Below are 10,389 nucleotides of genomic sequence, written 5' to 3'. Positions count from 1 at the left end.
TTTTCTATTGGTATTCATTGGCTGAGGTGAGAGTAAGATGTGTGTGTCTGTTGTCTTCCTGTAGGATTTGTGACCAGCATTAGCAATCTATTCCGTTCTTTAATTCAGATTAAAATAATCCATGCGAGCTGGCAAAAGATGATCAATGGAGATGTAGTTTCCCTTTATTGTGACTTTGATTAGATCACCCATGATAGATTCAGAGCCAGGAAAAAGAAGGCCAAAAATCCTAGATTTCCACAAGTCATAAATTGCCCTCTGTCAGGGAAATGTAAATCAATGTAGCAAGCTCAAATTGATTGGGCATTTTCTGGCTGAGCACACTTTTATTTCAGGCTCTGGAAATCTCCTTCATTGCCACAGGTAAAGAAGAGGTGCAGCATAAATATAAATGAGATGTGTTAAGTAAATATATGTTAACGATGTAACCATATAGATCTTATCTTAATGGCTTTCTTTGTGATTTTTGATTTACAGTGCAGTATACAAATTCACAGGCTCCAAGAATCCTGTAAAAGAAGGAGAGTTATTTGTTTTGTTTCTACATCCACAGTGCTTATGTTCAGTTGATGGAGCCCATATCCAAAAAGTACCTGGGGGTGAGGTTGTAACATTATTTCTTGCATGCAGCTCATTATGATGCAAGAGCAGTCCTTGGAAAACAAACTGTGCTTTGGCAGAGAGGCAGAGCAGTGATGGTGCAGCTGCAGGGACATGACAGCTACAGTCTCTCCATCCATAAATCCACTTGACTCTATAGGGCACAGAGCCACACCTGGGTATTAGCCTGAAAGAGAGACAGCTAAATGACATCTGTGCCATCTTGCTAAGACTTGGACAGGGTGAAGCACCGAAGACCTTTATTATTAGTAAAAGTATACTTTCAAACAGCTTACCGGGGTATTTGTGTCAGGGGACTAGTATTACAGGCACTCTAGCCTGAATTTTCCCTCCCTACCTCATTTCAGGCCATTGACACCATTGTATTACAATTGCATTCTCTAAAACTTTACATTATCTAGGATATAGATGAACATCCCCTGATATGACATTTACATATAAGCTCATTGGTATTTGTATGGCAGATGGGAAATGGACCTGGTTTAGGGAAAGCCAGAGACTATGTTGTTAGATAAACAAAGAGAAATTGATATTAAAGCCCCATCCCTTTCCCCCATACATTGTGGATGGAGAAGTCATTGGGATAAAGAGATATCAAGTGCTGAGAGAAGCTTATTTTGATTTAATCTATTTACAATCCCATGAACAGAAACTATTAGAATATGTATACTTTATCTACTGTGCCCTGTTATGACTAAGCATTGGTGGGCTACACCAGTCTTTTCCTCCTGCAAGCTATTGTGTGTAAAGGGGAAATTATAATTGGGGTATATGGAACATCTCATTTGTATCACCCACTGCTTCTGTTTTCCAGCTCACTCTGGCATCCCATTCCTTTCATAGCTCTGCTAACACCCCCTTCCCACTCTCTACATTTACATTTTATCAGACACTCTTATCCAGAGCGACTTACAGTAGTGAGCGCATTCATTTCCTACTTTTTCTTGTCCTGTATTGGTACCCCGTGGGAGTCGAACACACTACCGCTGGCATTGCAAGCGGCATGCTCCACCAACTGAGCCACACAGGTATACACTATAAGTTGTTTTTCTCTAAACAGTTGCCTCGGCTGTCCTTCCTCTTTCTGACCATCCTTAGTAATCTCTCTCTCTCTCTCTCTCTCTCTCTCTCTCTCTCTCGCTCTCGCTCTTGCTCGCTCAGGCTTTTCCCTTTACATCTCATACAATAATTCACTGTTTTAATCTTTTTCTTGGCAGTGAATGTACTGTATTGCCTAGCAACCTCTTTTGCCGTACATATGTCATATCTCTCTATAACACAACCCAAATGTATCTGGTTTTTAAAATACTAATCCTTTCTTAAATGCATGCATACACCACCAACATAAAATGTAAAAGGTCTATGGTAGTATCCAGGCTCACAATCTTGACTGACTAAGACAATAGCCATACATGTGAGGTCTGAGAAGAAGCTGAATGCAGCATGGAAAGGATCAATGCTCTAAACCATTAATGACAGGTGGATACTCCTCCGACTTCCTGTTTGATAAAACCAATCAACACCTGTCCAACAAGTGATCCAGTGTTATTTAGAGTTTCATTTCCCAGGTTCAGCACACTGCAACATTGGATCAAGTTCAATTCGGGAGAATTGTCTTCTGAAAAAATAATTTGATTTTTGACATTGTACAACACATTCTGAGTCTATTAATCGTCTTGATGAGAACGTGTTTCTGTTCACATGAGCACTAAAGCAACAACACAGAGCATGCTTTGCAAAAGAACTGTTAACCATATTTGATTTGTACTTCCAGCACTAAACCTGGCATTGATCAAGATGGATTCAGAAAGCATTTAAATGGCAGCATTAAGTATGCTTTAAGCTGCCTTTTCACGTGTCAGCTTTGAGAGTAAAAATAGAAGCAGAGACAGCTGTGTCCACAGCCTGATTTTAAATCTGATTGTTTATAGGGGGATGTTACATTGAGAGCCATGCATTATGGAAAATATTGCTCTATTCATACAATCACTGCTATCTTTTAATCGAGCATCATTGGTGTTGACTTTCGTTTTCTTTCATGCCTAGTGTTGATCACATGGAACAGTCCTCACTCAGCCCATAAAGGCTAAAATCGGATTTAGAGATTAACATTTCATCCCATAAATTCAGACGTCCACAGGGCAATCATTTATCATTATAAGAGATTAAATAAAGATGAGATGCTTTTTTTTGCTTCAAGTCTTTAGAGTGCTTACTGTGGGGACATGACCATGCCTAAATCCACATTGAGCCCAGTCACTGATTTTGATTTACATGTAGTAGATTAGAGTAGGTTATGCAGCGCAGGGCAGTTGTGCATGTGCTTTGACTACTTGCTGTGAAATCCCTTTTCATGAGAACTCATAGGGGTAGCAGGCCAAAGCTCAGCTGGAGTAATGTTTTAGATGCATTGCGCCAAGGACATTTTACCAATAAGAAACTGTGAAACATGTATGTAAGTGCTGATGCTGTGATTAGACTTCATAGAACTGATTAGGAAGTAATAGCCAAGTGATGATTCTCACTTTGCTGAGTGTACCTTTAGGTTTAGGATGAAACATGGATGTACAGTATGTACTCTTTTTAGGAAGACTGCTGCTCCATGTTTCCTCTGCCTTCACCAAGGGCCATGAGATGGAATCTGCGCTTAGACATACCCTACATATTGTAGGTATTATACACCACTTGTGAAAAATGCATTTAATCAGTCAGCTTTACTAGTTCCACATGGATCATGTTACCGTTCATTTACAGTGCAATGGGGATTCTCAAATTATGAAATAGTGTGTCTTTCTTGTGGCAGTTGTACGACCTGGCAACATGGCATGTTTATATTCCCTGGTTTTATTGTCCAAACAACCCATGAGTGTGTGGTGAGGCAACACTGAGAAAGTGAAGCTGTAATTCAGAATAAGAGCTCTGTTGTGGGCTTGCAATGAGCTGCTGCTATTTTCTGATGGTGCAGGAAAAATCCTCATTTAGAACCTCTCGTCTTGCTGAGCACGCAATCTAACTTAGAGTTCCCTACGGAGGATGCCTGTCACCAACAGGGGTACAATCCACTGAGCTGATATCCAATACTTACTAAAAAGTATTTGATTAAACAATCTGTTCCCCCTTAATAGTTTGAATCGTTCTATACAAACAGTCAACAAATAGACAAATATTATGCTTCATCATCCCAGATGAGTAAGTGACACTACACATGATATTTTCACTGGGACAGGTGATAAAAAATGGAATCTGATCTTATCTACTCTTGCATTGTGTTACACATCTTCTTATTGTGCATTTTGCGTTTCCTTGAGTTAACATCATTTATGGTTCTTTAACACTGGTTCAGTGAATAATAAGAGGAATCACCTTCTTCTTAGCTTTTATAGAGAATAAAATTAAATAAATAAAACCATGGGATGATGTAGCCTACCCTTGACCCTTCAAACCAAGGCCAAGATCAAGGCAGAGGACTGCTTTAGAGAAAGGACAACATCTGCTTAGAGGAGAGAGGATTAAAAATCAACTGGGTGCAGGAACAACATCATACTGGGTTTGTTCTGTCTGGAATTGCAAAGGCAATCTGAAAGTGGGTATAGAAGTCCCCAAAATCCCAAAGGAAATCAGGAGCTTTCACAGCTGCCCTGCCGGGCCTGCCTGTAGCCTGAACACAACTCGAAGATGACAAGGCCCAGTACACAGGGACAAAGAAGAGGGCAGAGAGAAACTAAACTCTCCCACTGTACTCAATCACTATTTGATCTACTACTACTATGTCATCTAGTCTCTTTATTTCTAAGATGATGTTCATTAGTTATGTAATTTGATTGATACCAAACACAAACAAAATAAAGAAAATGTAAAGTAAAATGGGAATGTGTGTCGTATGGGAATGTGTGTGGTAATGCAGGCAACTAAATGTACTTCCTATTTTGAGAACATAAATGTAGTATTTGAAGTTGCTAAACAGGAAACATCAACAGAGTGTTGGCCAGTGGAGGCTCCACAGAGGAGGAAGGGGAGGACGAGTTTTCTCTTCAGTGAATTTCATAAAAATGTTAATTGTAAAACATTAAAATAAATATAATTTTTAGATAAAACAATACTAAATATAATCACGTCACCAAACAATTGATTAAAACACAATATTTGGCAAGGAAGCTCTAGCCTCAACAGCACTCTGTAGGGTAGCACCATGGTGTAGCCGGAGGACAGATAGCTTCCGTCCTCCTTTGGGTACATTGACTTCAATACCAAACCTTGGAGTCTCATGGTTCTCACCCCCTTCCATAAACTTACACAGTAATTATGACAACTTCCGGAGGATGTCTTCCAGCCTATCAGAGCTCTTGCAGCATGAACTGACATATTGTCCACCCAATCAAAGGATCAGATCATTAAACTAGCACTGAAAGCATAAGCTACAGCTAGCTAGCACTTCAGTGTATAAAATGTGGTGAATAGTTGACTCAAAGAGAGAGAAAGATAGCTGAACAGTTTTTAACAAATTAGGAGAAGCAAGAGAGAAATAGAGAGAGATTGGTATTACTAATTTATTGCCACCGGGGGCCGCCGGTGTAACTGCTGACTACCTTTACACTCTAACGTTACTGCATGATTGTAGCGGGTTTACTAACGCGTTAATTATATTAGCTATGCTGACTATAGCGTTACTTCAGCTAAAATGTTGACAACGATGTAGGCTGTGTGTCGAAGCTTGGCTTGGAAAGGTTTTTTCACCTGGTCATATACAGCTCATGCGTTGTGCATTGAAGTCCATAAGGGAAGGGACAAGGTTAGAGGAGGAGAGCGCATAGAAGGAATACAATGTGGCTGCTATGAAAGCTACAACGCGTGATCAGGGGTGTATTCATTCCGCCGACATGTTTAAAAAAATCTTAAACGGAAGCAAATGGAACAAACCGGGATAAACATACCTGTATTTGTCCAATAGAAACTCTTGTTTGCAACTGTTGGACTAATGATTACACCGTATATCAGCTGGATGCAGGCAAGAGTGTGCAAGGCAGTATTGAATGTCACTGTCTGTCAATGTGTCACTCACTGTCTGTCGCCTCAAATTTGTCCCTCGACCTGTGTGCACCTACGTTGTAAACTTTCATTCATAGGCTAGGTTGTTGCAACCTCATGATATAGGGAAAATTTGAGTATCATGTAGAAGCCTAAACCTGTCGCTATTACATTGAACTGGGTGAAGGGAATATGAATGAGAGTCATCCAATATAGTGTAATATAAATAAGTATCAGGTATCAAGGTAAGACCCAAGTGCAGACTGTAAGAAGCAACAATGTTTATTGTAAAAAACAGGGGCAGGCAAATGACAGGTCAAGGCAGGCAGGGGTTGATAATCCAGAGTAGAGGCCAAGGTACGGGATGACAGGCAGGCAGGCTCAGGGTCAGGTCAGGCAGAGGTCAGTAATCCAGAGGTGGAGCAAATTTACAGGACGGCAGGCAGGCTCAGGGACAGGCAGAGTGGTCAGGTGGGCAGAGACAAACACTGGTTGACTTGAACAAACAAGACGAACTTACACAGACAGAAAACACAGGCATAAATACACAGAGGATAAGTGGGTAAGATGGGTGACACCTGGTGGGGGGGGTGGAGACAAGCACAAGGACAGGTGAAACAGATCAGGGCGTGACAATAAGGCCATGCTCATGAAAAATATATTGCCCTCCCTCATCTTAAACAGCACTGAACCCCACTGGTGTTCATCTATATTAGATACTGTTTGCGTTCCAGATTCTATGCAAATTCATGTTCACATGATTCCTGAGATGTTAAACATTTGCACAGGCATTGTACAAATCTGATAATCTGTGCAAGCCTGAACAAAATGTGTCTGTGATGATTGCATCCTTAATAGTATGCTTTGGATCACCTGCATTGGAGATCACTCTCGGTTTAGTGCAGCACTTAAATGTAAAAACTTGAAAACATTTTCCTTTATTCAGTCAATAGTCCAGGTATGAGGTGAGGTTCAAGGAATTTTCTTCACCGTCTGGAGTGAAGTCAGGCTTCTCATAGATGCCTCTCACACAATTGGACAATTTCCTTGAAGGAGAAGAAAAGAATGTAAATAGTTAGGGGTCCACCCACTGACACCGATTTCAATACATTGCAGTCAATGGGAAAAGATGAGTGTCAATCTATTGATGCTTACGTCATTACGTTGTATTCAATGGGAAAAATGAGTGTTGCATTAATGACCTTTATGTCAATACATTGTGGTCAATGGGAAAAGATCAGTGTCACAGGGCTGATGCTTATTTTAATGCATCGCATTCAATGAGAAAAGATGAGCGTCAACCAATTGACTCTTATGTCAATGTTAAAATATGAGGCTCAAGGTTACAGTGCTTTCAGAAAGCTTTCACACCCCTTTACTTATTCCACATTTTGTTGTGTTATAGCCTGAATAAAAAATGTGTGTCACTGATCTGCACATAATACCCCATAATGTCAAAGTGGAATTTAGTTTGTAGAAATGTTTTGAAATTGATAAAAAAAGGAAAAGCTGAAATGTCTTGAGTCAGTAAGTATTCAACCCCTTTGTTATGGCAAACCTAAATAAATGTTTAACTCAATAATAGTGATTTTTGAATGACTACCCCATCTTTATACCCCACACATACAATTATCTGTAAGGTCCCTCAAACACAGATTCAACCACAAAGAACAGGGAGGTTTTTCAATGCCTCGCAAAGAAGGGCATGGGTACCGGTTCCAACTGACATTGTGAATTGATCTGTGGACACCGGCTTGCATTGAGCGATAGCCCTGATTCCCACAGACACAGTAATATATTTTCTGAGCCTGTGTGACATAGGATGTGAAATCTGAAACCAATTAAAGCTGGGATTTCATTTGTTCTTCTGACTGTCCATGAACTCCTGGCTAAACCCTACTCTCAGCCACTGACAAAGCACATGCCTGCAATCCATAATTCATAGATTTTGAACAAAAAACACTTTCTGTTTGTCGTAGACGGAAAATATTAATATGATATGAAAGGCGAGTCCTAACAAGTCCAGGAAGCCAGGCTAGAGCTCTGTGAGACATTCACAACGATGAGGGCAGATGTTTTGATCAAGAGAGACCATTAGAAAATATGCACATTTTCTGTATTTTAAAGTTATAAAGGATAAATCTTATAGTTAGTATTTTGAATCCTACAGACGAAGAACCATATATGTGACATAAAAAAAAATTAAAAAGAGAGATATACATGAAAAATCAGTATTGGACACCCTTTTTCTATAGTGAACCGGTTTCACAAGCTCTCCACGCGCTAATTAACAATACTTTTAAATTTAAAGATAGGCTCTCGTGGAATAACCGTTTATGTGCACCACTCAGAATGGACGGATAAGCGCACAACTTTTCAGTTGCTGATGAAAATCGCCTGAATGTGGGAAAGAAACGTAAAACAAAACTAAAAGAATGGAAAGACAGGCAAAGGAAGATCTTACGGGATGCGGGAAAACCCTATACAAATCGTAAGGGTCAAGAAAACTGGGAAAAGCTGTCCAAAAGAGGTATGTGGAAGAACCGTATATCAAACAATCAAGCTAGCTAGCTATAGAGTACAGTATCTAACATGTATGTTCTGGGTTGTCTAATTTGTAACTATAGAGAAAACATATTAGCTAAAGTTCGTTGGCTACTAACTTATACATTACCGTTACAAATGTTATTGCTAGATTATAGAAGAAACATAGCTAGCTACTTTTTCTCCATCCACCGGATGATTCGACATGGCTACAGTAAGTAGCTAGCTAGTTATATGTAACGTTACACTGTATCCTGCAGGGATTGCACACCGAGGGTCCATTGAGGTGGCAAGCTGCATATTGAAGTGGGTGAAGACAAAATTCCCGCCACTCACCAAACCAGAGGTGCGCAAGTTGATCATCTTCAGTGACAGATGCTGTGGGCAGAATAACAACTGGCGGATGCTCAATCTGATGTGGATGCTCGTTTCTATGGGTTACTTTACCCAAGTTGTGCAGAAGTTCATGGACTCTGGTCATTCTTTTCTTCCTTGTGATCGATCTTTTGCCACCATCGAGAAGAGGCGCAAGGTGTCAGTCCTTCAAACACCTGATGATGTTTCAAAGATGATACTTGAAGCACAACCAGCAAAACCATTCAAGGTGATGAGGATCCAATGTGAAGACTTCAGGCACCTCCCAGATTCTGTCCTCAAGCGACCAGCTGGACTACAGATCACCTCAGTGAGGTGGTTAATAGTCACAGGTATTGCACAGAGAATAGTTCACTAACATCCCATCAACATGCAACATGTTGTTCTAACAATAAAATATCCTAATGCTTGACTGTGAAAGTTGTTTATTGATGTCAGGAACTTAAAATGTTTCTGTTCTAATTTCAGTTGAGGATCCTTGGAATCTGTACGCCAGACAGAGCCACAGTCTATTTGAGGGATGGAAATCGTGGCTGATCTCCAAACCAAAACAAGGAGCTACACCTCAACTTCCCTATTTTGCAAGCCACTACCCTGGAGCATATGAGAGTCCTCTGCCCATAAAAAAAAAACAAGTACCAAGATCTGATGACCATGCTCAACTACTTGCCAGCTGCTGCACGCTCTTTTTTATTAATCACTGCAGAGTGAATCAAATCAAATCAAATTTAATCAAATTTAATGTATAGTTGGTGTTTTCTATGTGAATCAATTTGTGTATGATTTGAACCAGCACAATATATTGAATTAATTCAATTTTAAGATGTGGTTCCTAGTGTAGAAAATGTGACAATGTGTTCTGTTGAGAATTATTTTGTGTGTGATCATTTGAACCTTTTTTTAATCTGAATGAATTAAAAACAAATAAGTCATCACATACAGTATGTGAGTATTCATTTGATCTTGATTCCCTTTTTTTATTCATTACAATATACAGTATGTCTCTCTGTCACCACATTTAGCATTAACTCTAAGCAGTTAATACTTATTTACTGCTGTCACCTCAGTACTGAAGGACATTTCTTGCCTTTAGCATGGGTTTAACGCAATTCAAAACTTAATTGCTGATCATGGTGTTAAACGCAAAGAGAATGGTTTTCTGAACGTTTTGTAATATTGACCTTAGGGACCTGCATAATGGACATGCATATTGGCACATCACATTGATCCATATTTGATATGTACAAGTTGTGCTTGTTTTGATTGAATTAATTTAATTGTATTCTATTTTTGTACTTATTCTTTGGTATGTTCACATTGAGGGCTTCATTTTAAATGAGACTAAGATTTCATGACTCAAATTTTAAGAAAAGTCATCAGTGCTGAAGTTGATAGACCACCTTTAAATGAACCTCCATACAAATGAATTAACTACATATTGCATTTAAGTTATTTACATGAAGGGCATCTGTACTTGAAAGTACTTAAAACATCATATCAGGTGTTAAAAAAGGACATGCAAAATGTCACATATACTGTTCTTCCACATTCTAAAAATGTTTTTTTAAGTAACAAATAAAGATCAATTGTTGATGGAAGATATGGGTATGGTGAATTATTTGTCAACCATAAAACACCTAATGTGGTACACACAATTAATAATATAAAAATAACTGATTATCTTAAAATGGAAAAATTGTCACATGTATGGTTCTTCGTCTGTAGGATTCATTTTATAATTTGATTATACTATATTAAGAAAGCACATAACTCATTTCAAACCTTATTCATAGTTTTGTTGAATAGGAAATACATCATATCAAA

General features: G+C 39.1%; 1 long non-coding RNA gene across 1 annotated transcript; it reads left to right on the top strand.

Moving 5' to 3' along the window:
* The first annotated feature begins 7,579 nt into the window (after positions 1-7,579).
* On the top strand, positions 7,580-9,158 carry LOC112263998. The gene is made up of 3 exons (XR_002955575.2): positions 7,580-8,176; positions 8,451-8,897; positions 9,034-9,158. It is a non-coding gene; the product is annotated as an uncharacterized LOC112263998 (long non-coding RNA).
* The last annotated feature ends 1,231 nt before the right edge of the window (positions 9,159-10,389 follow it).

Source organism: Oncorhynchus tshawytscha, linkage group LG12 (assembly GCF_018296145.1).
Source record: "Oncorhynchus tshawytscha isolate Ot180627B linkage group LG12, Otsh_v2.0, whole genome shotgun sequence".
Lineage (NCBI taxonomy): Eukaryota > Metazoa > Chordata > Actinopteri > Salmoniformes > Salmonidae > Oncorhynchus > Oncorhynchus tshawytscha.
Note: the sequence above shows the minus strand (reverse complement) of the source record. Positions and strands in the feature narration are given on the sequence as shown.